Source organism: Elephas maximus, chromosome 6 (assembly GCF_024166365.1).
Source record: "Elephas maximus indicus isolate mEleMax1 chromosome 6, mEleMax1 primary haplotype, whole genome shotgun sequence".
Lineage (NCBI taxonomy): Eukaryota > Metazoa > Chordata > Mammalia > Proboscidea > Elephantidae > Elephas > Elephas maximus.
In genome coordinates, this window is record NC_064824.1 from 83,850,978 (window position 1) to 83,872,933 (window position 21,956).

Genomic DNA, 21,956 nt, shown 5'->3' on the forward strand with positions numbered 1-21,956 from the left:
AAGGACTGGTGATCCACTGCTGTGAAAACTACCAACTAGAAAATCCTAAGAAGCTGTTCTACTCTGTCACATGGAGACCCTATGAGTTGGAATAGACTCTATAACACCAAAACACAACAAAACTAAAAAGAGGAGACAGGGGATTCAACCCAAGAGATGTGACCTCTAGTCCCAGAGTAAATGCAGAGAAGTAAGCTGAGATAGCTATTATTATATATGAGAGAAGATTTAAGAACTATTATCTTTAGAAAATACGATGATTTAACAGAGTAATTAAAATTATTTAGACCTTGAAAAATCTTTATAACAATCCTGAAAAGGGAAATTACTTTTAAGTTTTACCGAGATTCTCTTTTTTGAAACACTAAAACAACTAACATCATCCACAGGTAATTAAATGCTATAAAAATAAATAAATAATAAAAACCAAGACCATTGTCATCTAGTCTATTCCAACTCATAGCAACCCTATAGGACAGAGTAGAATTTCCCTTTAGGATTTACAAGGAGTGGTTAGTAGATTGGAACTGCTGACCTTTTGGTTAGCAACCAGACTCTTAACCACTGTACCACCAAGTCCCCAATTAAATGCTATATTGCAAATTCATTGTAAAATAATTTACTTGGAAACAATCACATAAAAGTTGCCTATTGGTTTTCAATGCTTAGTGTTGTCATATACACCATTTATGGGAGACTTAACATAATACGGAAACCCTGGTGGAATAGTGTTTATGCTCTACGGTTGCTAACCAAAAGGTCAGCAGTTTGAATCTATCAGGTGCTCCTTGGAAACCCTATGGGGCAGTTCACTCTGTCCTACATGGTCGCTATGAGTTGGAATCGACTTGATGGCATGGGCTTGTTTGTTTTTAACATATTATAAAAGAAAGGAAGGAATACACAAAGTCACCATACCAAAAAGAATTGGTCGACATTCAACCATTTCAGGAGGTAGCATATAATCCAAAATCAATGGTAATGAAAGAAGAAGTCTAAGCTGTGCTGAAGGCCTTGGCATAAAACAAGGCTCCAGAAATTAACAGAAAACCAATAGAGATGTTTCAACAAACCGGTGCAGCACTGGAGGTGCTCATTCATCTATGCCAAGAAATTTGGAAGACAGTTACCTGGCTAACTGACTGGAAGAGATCCATATTCATGCATAGTCCCAAGAAAGGTACTCAAACCAAATGTGGAAATTATCAAACAATACCATTAATATCACACAGGGCAAGCAAAATTTTGCTGAAGATCCTTCAAAAGCGGCTGTAGCAGTATATTGACAGTGAACTGCCAGAAATTCAAGGCAGATTCAGAAGAGGACGTGAAACCAGGGATATCACTACTGATGTTAGGCAGATCCTGGCTGAAAGCAGAGAATACCAGAAAGATGTCTACCTGTGTTTTATTGACTCTGCGAAGGCATTCAACGGTGTGGATCATAACAAATTATGGTTGTCCCTGGAGAAGGACATCATGCTTGGCAGAGTACAGGGTCAGTGGAAAAGAGGAAGACCCTCAACGAGGTGGACTGACACAGTAGCTGCAACGACGAGTTCAAGCATAACAACGATTGTAAGGATGGCTCAGGACTGGGCAGTGTTTCGTTCTGTTGTACATAGGGCTGCTATGAGTCAGAACCGACTCGACAGCACCTAACAACAACAACAACACTGAAAAGATGGGAATTCCAGAAAACTTGTGCTCATGAGAAACCTGTACATAGATCATGAGGTAGTCGTTTGAACAGAAGAAGGGGACACCTCATGTTTTAAAGCCAGGAAAGGTGTGCATCGAGGTTGTATCCTTTCACCATACCTACTTAATCTGTATGCTGAGCAGATAATCTGAAAAACTGGATTATATGAAGAAGAATAGGGCATCAGAATTGGAGGAAGACTCATTAAAAACCTGCGTTATGCACATGACACAACCTTGCTTACTGAAAGTAAAAAGGACATGAAGCACCTACTGACGAAGATCAAAGACCACAGCCTTCAATATGGATTACACCTCAACATAAAGAAAACAAAAATTCTCACAACTGGACCAATAAGCAACATCTTGATAAAGGGAGAAAAGATTGAAGTTGTCAAGGATTTCATTTTACTTGGATCGACAATCAACCCCTATGGAAGCAGCAGTCCAAAAATCAAAAAATGAATTGCATTGGGCCAATCTGCTGCAAAAGACCTCCTTAACGTGTTAGAAAGCAAAGATACCACCTTGAAGACTAAGGTATGGCTAACCTCCCCCCCCCAAAAAAAACCCAAGCCATGGTGTTTTCATTCGTCTCATATGCATGTGAAAGCTAGACAATGAATAAGGAGGACTGAAGAAAAATTGACGCCTTTGAATTGTGGTGTTGGTGAAGAATAGTGACTGTACCATGGACTGCCAAAAGAACAAACAAATGTGTCTTGGAAGAAGTAGAACCAGAATGCTCCCTAGAAGCAAGAACAGTGAGAATACGTCTCACATACTTTGGACATGTTTTCAGGAGGGATCAATCCCTGGAGAAGTACATCACGCTAGGTCAGAGAAAAAGAGGAAGACCCTCTAGTAGATGGATTGACACATGGCTACATCAATGGGCTCAACTATAACAATTGAGAGGATGGCACAGGACGGGGCAGTGTTTTGTTTTGTTTTGTTGTACATAGGGTTGCTATGAGTCGGAATTAACTCGATGGCACTTAACAACAACAATACAAAGTTGATACTAGAGATGACCTTATTCAATTTTATTTTAGCATGAGAAAAAAAGTGGACATTTAATGACAAATTTAGAATATGACTACTCTTTGTATTATGTAAATGCACTATATAGCTCTAGCGGACATATAGTGTACTTACATAATACAGAGTATCATGTAATAACATATTCTCTCTGGCATATTCTGCTACGTGGCCAAATACTGCTGGCACTCATAATCAAAGACACCACAGTCTGCATTTGAAAAAGCATTTCAGCAATATACTAGCTGAAGTTTAAAGTGCTTTTAAATCTCTTCAAATATTATTATACTTCTATTATTAATAATATATAACTTTTCAATTCAAGAGAAGCATACATTTATATTCAAAATATAGGCAAGATAATTCCTCAGCACATGTTTATCACACTAGTTTTCTAACCTATATTTTGTTATCTTCATACCAATAATTGATTTGTCATAAACAGGAAAGTAATTACAACAGTGGTTTTTCTTGGTATTTCTTCATCCAAGTGTATCAAGAACAGCATACATGTTTTTTCATTAGCTTACAACACAAATGGCTGACAGTTTGGGGATCTGTACAGCACTTCTTGCTAAATTCCATTATTTGATGTGGTTGACAGAGGAAAGGTTATACTAGCATGCTGACAAACTGACAAACCCTCTTTCTGCTCTTACAACTTTTTAATCAACATCATAGTTAATATTCATCTGGTGAGTCTCAACTATGTATCAAAGGAGGGCATTCCATTCTTTAGTGTTAATTAAGAAATCACTATGATGATCCAAATATTGGAAGTGATGCTGCTGCTGATGGTAATTTATGGTTTCATACAGATCAAGAAAAATTCATGCCTTTTTCACTTTTATGCGATATGTGTGTGGCAAAAAGTATTTGGTTGTCAAAGTATTCCTTGGTCTACTGTTTTTCTTTTGTATTTAATTTTATTCTATTTTAACACTTTAAATATGCTTTTATTGCAACTTCATATTGAAACATCAAAATAATAAAATGTATTAAATAAGATCCCAAGTAAAAAAATTAGGTAACAGGAGTGAAAACTGAATTACTTCCAGGCATTTTTTTTTAGGTCCACTGATTCTGTCAATACAAATAAACATAAGGAGGCTGTGAAGGTTTCAAGATTTAGACCGAAGACAGTCAACATCTGAATTTTTAAAAGTGATCATTGCATAATCTTCATAAAATTAGACTTCATTAACTTTATTGTGATTTAGAGAAGAAATTGAGTGAAAAGGAAAAAATAATAATATTAAATTGCAATGCAAGATGAGTTCAAGAGAAATGTTTGACCCAGATTAATTAACCCTGATTTTAATTTTCAATTTAGGTTTATGTATCTTATTCTACTATCTTCTTTTTATTTTTTTTTTCTCCTTAATTGCAAAATATCCTGTGCTTCAATGTGAGCTGTCCAAAAACCATTACCATTTACAACTACATATCTGTAAACTGGTATTTTCTCAATATCATATAATTTAAAAAAATGCAGAGTAAATTGGCTAAAGAGTGATTTAAGACTGTAGCTGTCATTCAGATTCTCTTTCAAATTTTTGTGATCAATACCGGTTCTTTTCATTGACTGATTTGCTAACATTTAAAATGATATATTTTTAAAAAATCTTGAATTTATGTCAATAAAACACTTCCTTTACCTATTTTTATAATGGGAATTTTTGTACAATTTCCTTTGGAATTGGGGTCCTATTATTAAAGAGTTTGAAAGCAATGATCTACTGGAGAGCCCAGTACAGCAAACATCTCTACACTCTTCTTTTTACAAGAAATTTAAAATGACAATGCACAGCAACCCACCTGCTCAACTTTGCAAAAATTACATGAAGAGAAAAAAGAAAACTCATATAGGGGAGAAAAGAAAAATAGCCTTTTATTTATTTAATTAATTGAGGACATATTTCAAAATGTTTAAACAAATTTATTAAATTTATAACATTAGATTTTCTTTCATACATTGTCTTATGTCCAAAACCAAATTTTACTTCAACTGTTATGCCATGAAAAATTCTTTTTTTTTTTTGTTACTATAGTGAGTTTTATCCTTGTTATAGATTGAATTATATGTTGTAAATTCTAACCCCTATACTTGTGGATCCATTTGAGAACAGGATTTTGTTAGTTATGTTAGTGAGGCCATATCAGTGTAGGGTACATTTTAAACCAATCACTCTTGAAATATAAAAAGAGCAGGTTAGGCACAAAAGCAAGCAAGCACAAATAAGGAAAGGTAGATGCCACACCACATGAAGATCACCAAGGAACCGAAGAGCGGAAACTAAAAAAGAGAAAAGGACCTTCCTCCAGAGCCGACAGAGGCAAAAAGCCTTCCCTTAAAGCTGGTGCCCTGAATTTGGACTGCTAGTCTCCCAAACTGTGACAAAGTAAATTCCTGTTCGTTAAAGCCACCCACTTGTATTTCTGTTACAGCAGCACTGAGAAAATAATACAATCTTCGATTATGAGTTCTTCAACTGAAGCTGAGTCTTGAAAAATACTTTAAAAATTGAGCTGGAAGAGAAAAGAAGATACATCTTCCAGAAGAAGAAACAGATGGATATCAAGCACAGAACTAGATTTCTCCGTGAAACATAAAAGTTGAGAATCTGGATAGGAATTTTCCCAGGGTCCATCCATTTTCAGATGCACTATGTTATTTTTTTAGTTCTATCTTGTCATTCTAGTTTGATTACTTATTTGGCTATTACCTTTTTTTAATAGCTACTTCTGTTCTTCATATGTGATATGCAGATGACACAACCTTGCTTGCTGAAAGTGAAGAGGACTTGAAGCACTTACTAAGGAAGATAAAAGACTGCAGCCTTAAGTATGAATTACATCTCAACATAAAATAAAAATCCTTACAACTGGACCAATAGGCAACATCATGACAAATGGAGAAAAAGTTGTCAAGGATTTCATTTTACTTGGATCCACAATCAATACCCACGGAACCATCAGTCAAGAAATCAGATGACATATTGCATTGGGAAAATCTGCTCCAAAAGACTTCTTTAACATGTTGAAAAGCAAAGATGTTACTTTGAGGACTAAGGTGTGCCTGACCCAATCTGTGATATTTTCAATCACCTCTTGTGCATGTGAAATAGACAATGAATGAGGAAGACTGAAGGAGAATCAATAACTTTGAGTTATGGTATTGGTGAAGAATATTGGATATACCACAGACTGCCAGAACAAACGGGTCTGTCTTGTACAGCCAGAGTGCTCCTTGGAAGAGAGGATGGCAAGAATTCATCTCATGTACTTTGCATATCTTATCAGAAAGGACCAGTCCCTGGAGAAGGACACCATGCTTAGTAAGGTAGAGCGTCAGGGAAAAAGAAGAATACACTCTAGGAGGTGGATTAACACAGGGGGTACAACAATGGGCTCAAACATAGAAAAGATTATAAGGATGGCACAGGACTGGACAATGTTTCATTCTGTTGTACATACTCTCTATGAGTTGGAACCAACTTGACGGCACTTAAAAACAACAACAACATTAACAATCCAAAAGGACATCAACTTGTAAATGAAGAAACAAATTGTGGTTCATCCATACAATGAAATTCTCTTCAGCAATGAAAAAGAATATACTACTGAGATACAAAACAGAAGATTAATTTCAAAAACATCATGCAAAGTCAAAGAAGCCAGACACAAAAAACTACATATTGGACAATTTTATTTTTATGAAGTTCTAGAAAAGGCAAAGTAAATTATAATAGCAAAAATGGATTAGTGGTTGCCTGGGAATCTGATGTAAAGGCAGGGTTTAAGTATGAGAACATATTTATAAAGGATATTAATGTTCTGCACCTTGAATGTTGTGTTCATTTCATGTGTGTGTATAACAGTCCAAACTCATAAAACTGTGCACTTACAATGGGCTCAGTGCATTGTACATAAATTATACACCAATGAAGAGGACTTAAAATATTCTATCAAATATGTCCTTCTCAGTCTCAATTTCCAGAGGTTGTGTGCTAAAAAGAAGAGTTAATTTTTTTTTTTTACTTAAACTTTAGATGAAGGTCTATAGAACAAACCAACCTCTCATTAAAGTGAGTAAACATGTTGTTTTATGACACTGGCTACCAACACCATGGCATGCTAATACTCTCCCTTCTCGAACTTGGGTTCCCTGTTACTAGCTTTCCTGTCCCCTACCGCCCTCTAGTCCTCAACCCTGGGCTGATGTGTCCCTTCAGTTTCGTGTCATTTTATGGGCCTGTCCAAACTTTGGATGAAGGGTGAAACTCAGGAGCAACTTCATTACTGAGCCAAAAGAGTGTCTGGGGGCCATACTCTTGGGGTTTCTCCAGTCTCTGTCAGACCAGTAATTCTGGTATTTTATGTGAGTTAGAATTTTGTTCCACATTTTTCTCCAGCTCTGTCCAGGACCCTCTATTGTGATCCCTGCCAGAGCAGTCAGTGGTGGTAGCCGGGCACGATCTAGTTATACTGGACTCAGTCTGGTAGAAGCTGTGGTAGTTGTGGTCCATTAGTCCTTTGAACTAATCTTTCCCATGTATCTTTAGTTTTCTTCATACTCCCTTGTTCCTGAAGGGGTGAGACTAGTAGAGTATCTTAGATGGCCGCTCATAGGCTTTTAAGACCCCAGATGCTACTCACCAAAGTAGAATGTAGAACATATTCTTTATAAACTATGTTATGCCAGTTGAGCTAGGTGTTCCCCAAGACCATGGTCGCCACAGCCCTCAGCCCAGCAATTCAGTCCCTCAGGGAGTTTGGATGTGTCTATGGAGCTTCCATGATTTGACCTTGTACAAGTTGTGCTGGGTTCCCCAGTATTGTGTACTCTCTTACCCTTCACCAGTTACCATTTATCTGTTGTCTATTGAGTGTTTTTCCACCCCCACCTCTCCTCTCCCTCGTAACCATCAAGGGTTGTTTCTTTTTGTGTGTAAACCTTTTCACAAATTTTTATAGTAGTGGACTCATACAATATTTGTCCTTTTGTGATTGACTTATTTCACTCAACATAAGCCCCTCCAGATTCATCAATTTTGTGAGATGCTTCACAGATTCATCATTGTTCTTTATCGTTGCATAGTGCTCCATTGTGTGTACCATAGTTTCTTTGTCCATTCATCTGTTGATGGGCATGTATGTTGTTTCTATCTTTTTGCTATTGTGAACAATGCTGCAATGAACATGGGTGTGCACATGTCTATTCATGTGATGACTCTTATTTCTCTAGGATATTTTCCTAGGAGTGGGATTGCTGGATCATGTGGTATTCCTATATCTAGCTTTCTAAGGAGATACCATATCAATTTCTGAAATGGTTGTATCATTCTGCATTCTCACCAGCAATGCATAAGAATTCCAATCTTCCCACAGCCTCTCCAACGTTTGTTATTTTCTGTTTTTTTTTATTCCTGCCAATCATGTCAGGGTGAGATGATATCTCATTGTGGTTTCAATTTACATCTCTTTTTAATGGCTAGTGTCATGGATTGAATTATGTCTCCCAAAATATGTGTGTATGAATTTGGCTAGGCCATAATTTCCAGTATTGTATGATTTTCTTATTTGTTTTAAATCCTGCCCCTCTGATGTTAATGAGGATGGGCAGCAGTTGTGTTAGTGAGTCAGGACTCAATCTACAAGATCGGATTGTATCTTGAGGCAATCTCTTGAGGTATAAGAGAAGGAAGCAGAGAGATAGAGGATCCTCATACCAACAAGAAAGCAGTGCTGAGAGCAGAGTATATCCTTTGGACCCAGGGTCCTTAAGCAAAGAAGCTCCTAGTCCAGGGGAAGATTGATGAGAAGGCCAACAGAGAGAGAAAGCCTTCCCCTAAAGCTGACACCCTGAATTTGGACTTTTAGCCTAGTTTACTGTATTTATTTATTTTTTTTTTTACTGTGAAGAAATAAATTTATCTTTGTTAAAGCCATCCACCTGTGGTATTTCTGTTATAGCAGCACTAGGTGACTAAGACAGTTAGTGATCACAAGCATTTCCTCTTGTGTCTGTTAGCCCCATGAATGTCTTCTCCACTGAAGTGTCTGTTCATTTCCTTTGCCCATTTTTAATTAGATTATTTGTCTTTTTATTGTAGAGGTGTTGTATTTTCATATTTTCCTATAAATTTTAGAGATTAGATCTTTGTCAGATTTGTAATAGGCAAAAATTTTTTCCCAGTCTGTAGGTTCTCTTTTTACTCTTTTGGTGAAGTCTTTTAATGAGCATAAGTGTTTAATTTTTAGAAGATCTCAGTTATCTTCTGGGTTTGTGTGTTATTACTTATGATTTGTATCCTGTTAATGCCATGTATTTTTTTTTTTTTTTTTTTTTGGGCCTTCAGCATTGATCTTATTTTTTCTTCTATGATCTTTATAGTCTTTTGCTTTATATTTAGGTCTTTTTCCCATTTTGAATTAGGTTTTATGTATGGTGTGAGGTATCAGTCCTATTTCATTTTTTGCAAATGGACATTCAGTTTTGCCAGCACCATTTGTTAAAAAGACTGTCTTTTCCTCATTTGATGAACTTTGGGAACTTGTCAAAGATCAGGTGACCATAACCCAAAACTGAGTGCTGTCGAGTTGATTCTGACTCATAGCGACCCTATAGGATAGAGTAGAACTGCCCCATAGAGTTTCCAAGGAGCATCTGCTGGATTCGAACTGCCGACCCTTTGGCTAGCAGCTGTAGCACTTAACCACTACACCACCAGGGTTTCCCAGGTGACCACAGATGGATGGATTTATACCTGGGTTCTCAATTCTGTTCCATTGGTCAGTGTATCTGTCCTTGTACCAGTACCAGGCTGTTTTGACTGTCGTAGTTGTATAGTAGGTTCTGAGGTTATGTACTGCCAGTTCTCCTACTTTATTCTTCAATAGTGCTTTACTTATCTGAGGCCTCTTCCCTTTCTGTATAAAGTTAATGATTAGGTTTTCCATTTCTTTAAAGAATGTTGGTATTTGGATCAGAATTACATTGTATTTGTAAATTGCTTTGGGTAGGATTGTCATTTTTACAATGTTGAGTCTACCTATTCATGAGCATGGTATGTTTTTCCATGTATGTAAATCTCTTTTGGTTTATTGCATTAGTGTTTTGTAGTTTTCTTTGTATAGGTTTTTAACGTCCCTGGTTAGGTTTATTCCTAAGTATTCTATTTTCTTAGGGGCTATTATAAATGGTATTGTTTTCCTTATTCCCTTTTCATTGTTCTCTTTATTGGTGTATAGGAATCCAACTGATTTTTGTATGTTTATCTTGTATCCTGCTAGTCTGCTGAATCTTTCTATTAGTTTCAGTAGTTTTCTCATGGAGTCTTTTGGGTTTTCTATGTTTAGTATCATATTATTCACAGATAAGGACAGTTTAACTTCTTCATTACCAATTTGGATGTCCTTTATTTTTTTTTCTTGCCTTATTGCTCTAGCTAGGACTTCCAGCACAATGTGAAATAGGAGTGGTGATAAAGGGCATCCTTGTCTTGTTCCTGTTCTCAAGGGGAATGTTTTCAGCCTCTCTCTATTAAAAATGATGTTGGTTGTTGGTTTTGTATAGATGTCCTTTATTATATTGAGGAATTTCCTTCTACACCTATTTTATTGAGAATTTTTATCAGGAATGCATGTTGAACTTTGTTGAATGCCTTTTCTCCATCCATTGAGATGATCATGTGATTCTTTTATTTATGTGATGGATTATGTTGATTGATTTTCTGATGTTGAATGTGTGAATTCTACGTGGTTGTGGTGTATTATTTTTTTGATGAGATGCTGAGTTCTATTGGCTAGAATTTTGTTGAGAATTTTTGTATCTATATTCATGAGAGATAGCAGTCTGTAATTTTCTTTTTTTTGGTTTCTTTGCCTAGTTTTGGTATCAGGGTTATGCTGGCTTCACCGAATGAATTCAGAAGTATCCCCCCCCCAAAAAATCTTTTTTTTTTAAAGAAGAGTTAAATTTTGATTAATCTAGTAGGTAATCATTCTTGCATCAATTTTTTTCTAATAAATTCAGTGTTAACTGAAAAAAATTCTTAAATTCCTAACCTTCCTGCTGCTGTTGTTTCTAAAATCTGTGAGCATACTATATTAAAGAAAATTATATATTTGAGCATTAATTTTATTTTTCGTAATGCTAGGTTGATTTGGAAAATGTGGGACTTCGGATTAAATATATGAAGTCACTAACTGAACTTTTTTAGAAAGCAAACCCGTTGCAACCTCAGTATCTTTCCTTCTGTTGTTTCCTAAGCTTTTTTTTTTGCTTGTTTGTTAAGTGGCTTCGAGTCAGTTCTGACTGAGAACCTATGTAGAGCAGATCTAAGCACCACTCAGTCCAGCAGCATCCTCACAATCATTGTTATATTTGAGCCCACTGTTGCCGCCATTGCACCAATCCATTTCATTGAAGGTCTTCCTCTTCTTTGCTGACCCCCTACTTTACCAAGAATGATGTCCTTCTCCAGGGACTGGTCCCTCCTGATAACATGTCCAAAACATATTAGAAGTCTCTCCATCCTTGCTTCTAAGGAGCATTCTGGATGTACTTTCTCCAAGACAGATGTGTCTGTTCTTCTGGCAGTCTATGGTTGTTATGGATTGAATTGTGTCCCCTCAAAATGTGTGTCATCATGGCTAGGCTATGATTCCCAGAATTATGCAGTTGCCTCTATTTTGTGATCTGAGGTATTTATCCTATGTGTTATAAATCCTAACCTCTATAATGTTAATAAGGCAGATTAGAGGCAGTGATATTAATGAGCCAGAAGGAAGTCTACAGGACTAGCTGTATTTTGAGTCAATCTCTCTAGAGGTATAAAAGACAGAAGTGAGCAGAGAGGAAAGGGACCTCATTACCACCAAGGGAGAAGAGTCAGAAGTGGAGCGTATCCTTTAGAGCCAGGGTCCCTGCACCGAGAAGCTTCTAGACTGGGGGAAGATTGATGACAAGGACCTTCTCACAGAGAAAGCCTTCTCCTGGAGCGGGTGCATTGAATTTGGACTTCTAGACTCCTAGACTGTGAGGGAATAAATTTCTGCTTGTTAAAGCCATCCACTTGTGGTATTTCGGTTACAGCAGCACTAGGTATCTAAGACAATGGTATATTCAATATTCTTACCCAACACCATAATTCAAATGCATGAATTCTTTTTCAGTTTTCCGTATTTGCTGTCCAGCTTTTGCACGCATATGAGGCTACTGAAATACCATAGCTTGGATGTGGTGCACTTTAGTCCTCAAAGTGACATTTTTGCTTTTTAACACTTTAAAAAGGTATTTTACAGTAGATTTGCCTAATGCAACATGTCGTTTGATTTCTTGACTGATGCTTCCATGGGCATTGATTGTGGATCCAAGAACAATGAAATCCTTCACAACGTCAATCTTTTCTCCACTTGTCATAATGTTGCTTATTGGTCTGGTTGTGAGGATTTTTGCTTTCTTTACGTTGAGGTGTAATCCATACTGAAGCTATAGTCTTTCATCTTTATCAGTAAGTGCTTCAAGCTCTCTTCACTTTTAGCAAGCAAGGTCGTGTCATCTACATATTCCAAGCGTAATGTTGCATTCTTCTTCACGTAGTCTGGCTTCTAGGATTATTTGCTCAGTATACAGATTAAGTATGGTGAAAGCATGCATCCGTAATGCACATCTTTGGTGAATTTAAAACATGTAGTATCCCCATGCTGCATTTGAACAACTGCATCTTCGTCTACAAACAGGGTCCACATGTGCAGAATTAAGTGTTCTGGAAATTTCATTCTTCACAATGTTATCCATAATTTGTCATGACCCACACAGTTGAAATCCTTTGCATAGTACCATCAGCTCTTGATCGTATGCTGCCACTGAAATGATTGAATGTTGACCAATTCTTTTTGGTACTTTGATGCTTCCTGCATCATTCAGTATTTTACCCATAGAATCCTACAATATTGCAACTCAAGGCTTGAATGTTTTCTTCAGTTCTTTCAGCTTGAGAAATGCTGGGCATATTCTTCCCTTTTGGTTTTCTAACTCCAGGTCTTTGCATGTTTCAATGACCTATTCATCAGAAATACCTTTTCTCAACAACATTAATGGAGACTATAAAGGTATACTAATGGTTGCCAGACAGAACACACGGGATTCAAAATGAGTATATCTGTGGAAAAAGACAACGGAGAAGCTCAATATCACCAGTCAGAGCAAGGCCGGGGGCAACTGTGGAACAGATTATCTATTGTTCATATGCAAGTTCAAGATGAAGCTGAAAAAAATTCAAACAAGTCCATGAAAGCCAAAGTACAATCTTGAGTATATTCCACCTGAATTTTTAAGCCATTTTAAGAATAGAATTAACACATTGAACACTAATGACTGAAGATCACATGAGTTGTGGGATGACATCAAGGACATCACACACAAAGAAAGCAACAGGTCATTAAAAAGACCAAAATGGATGTCAGAAGAGACTCTGAAACCCACTCTTGAGCATAAAGTAGCTAAAATTAAGTAAAATAGCTAAACAGATTTCAAAGGGTGACTTGAGAAGACAAAGTATTATAATGAATTCCTCTGCTTAGAATTATCTTTACCACATAATTTCTTTAGCCATCTTTGCTTTTGCTACTTACGTTCCAGCTCTTAAATTTTATATACCTTCTTTCAGGAAGGAGTTCTGGTGGTGTAGCGGTTAAGAGTTTGGCTGCTAACCAAAAAGTTGGCAGTTTGAATCCACCACCCACACCTTGGAAACCTATGGGGCAGTTCTACTCTGATGGAACAGGTTTTTTTGGTTTCTGTCAGAAGACTTTCCTCATCCCTATCTAAAAGTTTGTTTGTTTTTTTTTGCTTCTTAATGTTTAATAAAAATTTACATTTTATATCTTTTTTTCTTCCTTATTTAATGTTCACACTCTACATTAAACTGCAATCTATGTGAGGGTAGGATTCATGGCTGTTTACATATATGCATATGCTAGTGTATTAGTTACTGATTAAAACTGGGTTATAATCACAAACTTTTGTTTTTTACATACATGAGAGAACATTTATAATGTCTATGAAACATTGTTTCCCTCCAAATTATTTTGTATTATTACTTTACGTAAAATGTCCTGTCTTCCCTCCTCATTCCAATACTAACCTGTTGAAATTCTATTCACTTGTCAAAATGAAATAGAATATATATATATATTGTTTCTGACCCAGGTGTCTTCTGTGTTTGCCAGCATCCAGGAAGATAATGGTAGGTACTTTGTTAGCTTACAAGCAGGGTAAAATTTCAGATCCTTCACAGTTCTTCACGTATACTACAGCTGTAAAGAATACTATAAAACTGTACTATGAACTATAAAGGATCTAGTGAAATAACAAAACAGGAAGTCATAGCTAACAGAAAATAAATAGAACTTATAAAAGAAATATTCAATCAATCCAAAAGAAGGCAGAAAAAACAGCACATGGGGACAAATGGAAAACAAATGGCTAAATGATAGACTTAAATCCAAACATATCAATAATCACATTAAATAAAAATAGTCTATATACCTCAGTTAAAAAGGTAGAGATTGTCAAATTGGATAAAACAGCAAGCTCCGATAATATGCTGACTAAAACAATCGCAAATTCAGTGCAAAGACACTAGTAGGTTAAAAATAAAAAGATGGTGTATTAACTTCTTAGGGCTGCTGAAACAAAGTACCACAAATTGAGTGTCTTATAAAAAGAGAATTTTTTTTTTATCTCAAAGCTCTGGAACATAAAGGCCAAATTCAGGGTGTCAGCAGGTCGGTGCTGGCTCTGAAGGCTCTAGAGGAAGATAGTTTCTTGTCTCTCTCAGCTTCTGATAGTCCGAGGCATATCTCGGCATGCAGCTGCGGCTAACTCCATCCCTGCCTCTGTCTTTATGTGGCCCTCTGTGTGTTTCTCTTTTTCTTCTCTTTTATAAGAGCATCACTCATATTGGATTATGACCTACCTGACTCCAGTATGACTTCATATTAATTTAACTAATAACATCTTCACTATTTCCAAACAAGGTCACATTCAGAAGTAGTGAGGGGTTAGGACTTCAATCTATCTTTTTGGGGGACAAAATTCAATCCATAGAGATGAAAAAGGTATTACCATGATAATACAAATCAAAAGTAAGTTGGATGTTTATTTCCCATCTTCCATGTCTATTTATTTATTTAATTATTTGTTTATATCATTATGGACTCATGGATATTTATTTTATTCTATGAGTTATAGTCCATAATCATCATTATTTATTTTATTGTGCATATTGTTCCAAATTTGCCTGTTGGGAACCACTTCAATGATGTCTATGTACTTTTGAAATGTCTCCATCATAATTCTGATATTAGAAGTCTAAGAGTTGCATTAGCTAAGGCCATTTGTTACAAAAATGTTTGTTTAGAAGAGAAAAAAATGGCCTTAATGTTTTTAAATAAAGTTTTATAAAACATTTCTACAAAATGATTGCCTTTTAGAAATAGCTCCTCTTTATTTTAAACTGATGTCTTTCTCATCTATTTTATGTGACACGCTTTGAGCCATTACCTTGCTAAACCCGTAGACACAATTAACTCTAAATAACAGAGATTGAGTGTAAAATTGAATTTTAAATTCATAAGAATAAATTTATCAGTAGCAAACAATGTTAAAACTTACAAGCATTTTCATAGATTCTCTAGATTCTCATTGAAATTGAACATTTGCAATTTGTTTCAACAAGATTATTTCATTTCTTTTATCATGTATGCTTGTACCTGACTTTCTCCAAAACTGCTTATGCACAGTTTTGGTGCCTTTTAGTTTTTATTAAAGAAGCTTAATCAAGTGCAATAAAAATCCCTTATAGAAGATCTCTTTGTCTCTTATTAAAAGTAAAAGGCTGCCAAGTGTCTGGGTGAGAACTGTGAGATTCTATATCCAACAGGAAATCTACAATTAAAAAAAGAAAGATTCTTTTGATAAACTACAAACTTTATGCTTGAGGCAAATTGCAAAAGCATTTATTATAGCCACAGTGCCTTTTAATTTCTTAACACCCACACATAAATCTTAATAACTTTTTTGCCTACAGTTTTTAGCCACTACTCTGAAAAGGAAATGGGTTTAGTATTTACATTGTGAACTTAGAAAAAAATATATTTGAACATATCATGTAGTATTCAAAACTTTCTAGTTAATAAAGTATTAATCTCTTTAAATATTTGAATATTTCTAATACTTTAAATGTCATTTCTTCCTGTTTCCTATGTTGGCAGGGGGAATTTCATAAAGAAAACTTTATGAACACCAAAAGGGAATGTTTAGATAAAATGATTAATTCTGAAAAATACCTTCTGTGCTTAATCATCGTTAATGCTAAAAGAATTTTATCTCACCTAAATATAAATATAGAGCTGTTGGCAATTTAAGCAGGACCAATGTTAGTTTTCAAATCCCAGCAAGAATCAAAACAAGGAAGGTTTGTGATTAAGGCCTTTTCACGAAGTACATATTTAGCTTCTTCCTAGAGATAGGGCAAGGGTCAAAATGGCATTTCACATGGTAATCATGCAAAAAGATGTTATTTTGTAGGATTTTATTTCAATCAAATAAATATACTTTAAAGAAAATATTTTCTTTTTTATACAGTTTATCTTTTGATAAACTGGTCCATTCAATGTCATGCTGTAAATATATTTTTATAGAATATTGGTTTTCTATCATTTTTTGTATTTATTTGTGCTGAACATGGATAAAGTAGCAATTGATAGTGTGTCATCATAGATTATACTGACTAAAACTTTAGAAGATTTTGGTGTACATTCCACTATGCTGTGACTTTAATATTTTACTGTGATTTATCAAAAAGTGTTTGCATTTGTTGATGTGCAAATAATGGTTTTACTTATTTCAAATAGAGAAATAAATACTTTTGACTTCTGGTTAATGCAGATGTGAAAATAATATTCATAATTCACTACCCTCTCCAAACATTACAAACACTACAAAAAGCATTAAAATTGGAAAAATAGCATACAACAAGGATATAACCCTTTATCAGTTATCTGTTACTATATAACCAATTAGTCCTAAAGTTAACAGCTCAAAACAACATACATGTAATATCACATAGTCTGTCATTAGGAATCTAGGCACAGCATAGCTGAATCCACTGCTTTGGGGTCTCTCAGAACATATAATCAAGGTGTCTGCCAGAGCCAAGTTTATCCCAGTTTCAAATGGTGCAAGATTTGCTTTCAAGTTCATTTATAGTAGTTGTCAGAATTCCTTTTCTCACAGACTACTGAACTACCTCAGTTTTATATGAGCTATTGAAAAAAAAAAATTTTTTTTTTTTTTTTTATTGAGTGGAGGCCTTGCTTGATTCTTTCCCACATGTTGTTGTTGTTGTTACCTACTGTCAAGTTGGTTCCTACTCATAGTGACCCAAGGTACAACAGAACAAAACACTGCCTGGTCCTGCACCATCCTCACAATCGTTGTCATGTTGAGCCCATTGTTGCAGCCACTATGCCAATCCATCTTGATGAGGGTTTTCCTCTTTTTCCCTGACCCTCTACTTTACCAAGAATGATGTCCTTCTCCAGGAACTGATCCCTCCTGATAACGTGACCAAAGTATGTGAGACATAGTTTCGCAATTTTTGCTTCTAAGGAGCATTCTGGTAGTACTTCTAAGAAAGATTTGTTCATTCTTTTGGCACTCCATGGTATATTCAATATTCTTTGCCAACACCACAATTCAAAGGTATCAATTTTTCTTCAGTCTTACTTATTCATTGCCCAGCTATCGCATGCGTAAGAGGCATTTGAAAACACCACAGCTTGGGTCAGGAACACCTTAGTCTTCAAGGTGGTATCTTTGCTTTTTAACACCTTAAAGAGGTATTTTGCAGTAGATTTGCCCAATGCAATGTGTCTCGTGGTTTTTGACTGCTGTTTCCATGGGTGCTGATTGTGGATCCAAGTAAAATGAAATCCTTGACAACTTCAATCTTTTCTCTGTTTATCATGATGTTGCTTACTGGTCCAGTTGTGAGGATTTTTGTTTTCTTTAGGTTGAGGTGTAATCCATACTGAAGGGTGTTGTCTTTCATCTTCATCAGTAAGTACTTCAAGCCCTCTTTGCTTTCAGCAATCAAGATTGTTTCATCTGCATATCAGGTTGCTTATGAGTCTTCCTCCAATCCTGATGCCCCGTTCTTCTTCATATAGTCCAGGCTCTTGGATTATTTACTCAGCATACAGACTGAACAGGTATGGTGAAAGGATACAACCCTGACACACACCTTTCCTGACTTTAAACTACGCAGTATCCCCTTGTTCTGTCTGCACAGCTGCCTCTTAATCTATGCACAGGTTCCTCATGAACACAATTAAATGTTCTGGAATTCCCATTCTTTGCAATGTCATCCATAATTTGTTATGATCCACACAGTCAAATGCCTTTGCAAAGTCAATAAAACACAAGTAAACATCCTTCTGGTATTCTCTGCTTCCAGCCAGGATCCATCTGATATCAGCTATGATATCCCTGGTTCCATGTCCTCTTATGAATCTGGCTTGAATTTCTGGCAGTTTCCTGTCAATATACTGGTACAGCTACTTTTGAATGATCTTCAGCCAAATTTTACTTAAGTGTCATATTAATGATAGTGTTTGATAATTTCTGCATTTGGTTGGATCACCTTTCTTGGGAATAGGCATAAATATGGATCTCTTCCAGTCGGTTGGCCAGGTAGTTGTCCTTCAAATTTCTTGGCATAGACGAGCCAGCACTTCCAGCGTTGCATCCAGATGTTGAAACATCTCAACTAGTATTCCACCAATTCCTGAAGCCCTGTTTTTCACCAATGCCTTCAGTGCAGCTTGGACCTCTTCCTTCAGTACCATCAGTTTCTGATCATATGTTACCTTCTGAAATGACTGAACGTCAACCAATTCTTTTTGGTACACTGACTCTGTGTATTCCTTCCATCTTCTTTTGATGCTTCCTGTGTCATTTCAATGGTTTTTGCCATAGAATCCTTCAATGTTGCAACTCTAGGCTTGAATTTTTTCAGCTTGTGAAACGCAGGGTATATTCTTCCCTTTTGCTTTTCTTTGCACATGTCATTATATTTTACTTTGTTCTCTCAAGCCGCCCTTTGAAATCTTCTGTTCAGTTCTTTTACTTCATCATTTTTTCCTTTTGCTTTAGCTACTTGAAGTTCTAGAGCAAATTTCAGAGCCTCTTCTGACATTCATTTTTGTCTTTTCTTTCCTGTCTTTTTAATGACCTCATGCTTTCTTCATGCCTGATGTCCTTGTTATCATTCCCCAATTTGTTTTGTCTTCGATCATTAGTGTTCAGTGTGTCAAATGCACTCCTGAGATGGTCTCTAAATTCAGGTGGGATACACTCAAGGTCATATTTTGGCTCTCGTGGACTTGTTCTAATTTTCTTCAGTTTCAACTGGATGAGCAGTGGATGGTCTGATCCATAGCTGGGCCCTGGCCTTGTTTTGACTGGTGATATTGAGTTTTTCCATTGTCTCTTTCCATAGATGTAGTCGACTGGATTCTTGTGTATTCCATCTGGTGAGGTCCAGATGTATAATCACCACTAATGTTGGTGAAAAAAGGTATTTGCAATGAAGAAGTCATGCATTGTTTCTATTGCGAAGCCATATTTTCCAACTACCAATTCTTTCTTTCCAACTTTCACATTCTAATCAGCAGTAATTATCAATGCATTCTGATTGCATGTTTGATCAATTTTAGATTGCAGAAGATGGTAAACATCTTAAATTTTTTCATCTTTGGCCTTAGTGGTTGGTGCATGAATTCGAATAATAGTCATGTTAACTGGTCTACCTTGTAAGCATATGGATATTATTCTATCACTGACAGCACTGTACTTCAGGATAGATCTTATAATGTCCTTTTTCATGGTGAATGCAACACCATTCCTCTTCAAATTGTCATTCCTGACACAGTATAGACTATATGCTTGTCCAATTCAAAATGGCCAATACCGGTCCATTTCAGCTCACTAATGCCTAGGATATCAATGTTTATACATTCCATTTCATTTTTGACAATTTCCAATTTTCCTAGGTTCATACTTCATACATTCCATGTTCTGATTATTAATAGATTTTTGCAGCTGTTTCTTCTCATTTTGAGTCATGCCACATCAGCTTACAAAGGTCCCAAAAGCTTGACTCCATTCGTGTCATTAAGGTCGACTCTACTTTGAAGAGGCAGCTCTTTCCAGTTGTCTTCTGAGTGCCTTTCAACCTGAGGGGCTCATCTTCTGGCACTGTATCAGACTATGTTCTGCTACTATTCGTAAGATTTTCACTGCCTTATTCTTTTCCGAAGTAGACCACTGGGTCCTTCTTCCAAGTCTGTCTTAGCCTGGAAGCTCATCTGAAATCTGTCCACCATGGGGGGCCCTACTAGTATTTGAATACCAGTGGCATAGCTTCCAACATCATAGAAACATGCAGCCCATAGTAGAACAAACTGACAGACACGTGAGGGTTGCCACATGGTCCTCTCTGTAAACTACAACATGGCAGCTGGCTTCATCAGAGTGGTCAAGTGAGAGGACGAGAGAGAGTGGCAGCAAAAGTGAGAGTGCCAGCAAAAGAGAGAATTTAATCTGAATCTGTGTACTTGCAAACTAGGGTAAAATTTTACTAGTTTACACTAAAAGAAAGAATAAGGGAATAATTATTGAAGTTGTAATACAATACTGCCAACCCTGGTGGTGCAGTGGTTAAGAGCTCAACCGCTAACTGAAAGGACAACAGTTTGAATCCACCAGCCACTCTTTGGAAACGCTATGAGGCAGTTCTACTCTGTCCTATAGGGTCACTATGAGTCGGAATCGACTCAACAGCAATGGATTTTTTTTTAATCTCATGTCTAATTATTCATGAAAAAAGAAGGCTAATTGTTTTAAAAGTGTGGTTGCCAAATACAAAATCTGTTTTGTGTTTTCAGAAACTTGTCCTGTTAATTTTATTTACAAAGTAACTACGAGCAATATATTTGATGCCAAACAAAATGTAATGTTCCTTTCAACAGGAGACAAATTTTTATATTCAAAATTAAACTGGTATTAAGAATATATAGCATTATTTAAGCTTTCACTGAACATTTAATACCTTACATATCTTAATGCCATGTGCCTAGAGAAAAAAAGCTGAATCTCACATATTTGGGTTACCGTTAGATAATTTTGCCAGGTTCTACTTTTGCAAGTACTATGGTAGTGCAGTGGTTAAAGTGCTCAGCTGCTAATTTAAAGGTCTGCGATTCGAACCCACGAGCAACTCTTTAGGAGAAAGATGTGGCAGATTGCTTCTGTAAAGATTACAGCCTTTAAAACCCTATGGGGCAGTTCCACTCTCTCCTACAGGGTCACTATGAGTCAGAATTGATTCGATGGTAATGGGATTGATTTTTTGGTTTTATGATCAAAAGCAGATACAGAGATGAATTAACTTTTGTATTTAGCAAATCATTTTATCCATGTTCATATATCATGACACAGCTGGCCATATTTCAGTAACTTATCAATGGACACGGGTAAAGTGGATTTGAAGGAACCCAAAAGCAGGCAAATCAATTTACATACTGCAGGAGAAGACTCTGAGTGTATGGTTCTTGGCCAAAAACTTGTAAGGGGTTGCAGTCAAGGACTTAGACCACTCTGGCCAGTCCCTTTTTTTTGAGTATCTGCATTCCCAGCCTAGATGCCTCAATTCAGAGGCCTTTTTATCAAGGGTCTCAGGCTGAGGACTTTATCTGGTACATCTGCTGAACCCTCCTTATTGGGAAAGAAGGGATAGGACAGGGATCTTAAAGATGACTTTCTCCACTCTGACTTTTACTCAGTACTTTTCTACAATTAACCCTTCCCTCTCACCCTTCCCCTTATCCTCCAGATCCACGAAGCTACAAGGAATTTTGCGTTTGGGACTTCCTCGGCAGTGAGGCAGGTACCATGTTTATGTCTGCACTGATCCAGCCGGCCCTTGCCTACAGTCTTTCTTGGAGAAAAATGGAACAGAGTAAACTTGGCACTTTCTCCAGGTTTCCGCTGTTTATACTATCACCAAAAAACCAGAACCAAACCCATTGCCGTCAAATTGATTCCAATTCACAGCGACAATTAAAGGCTTGACTGTTAC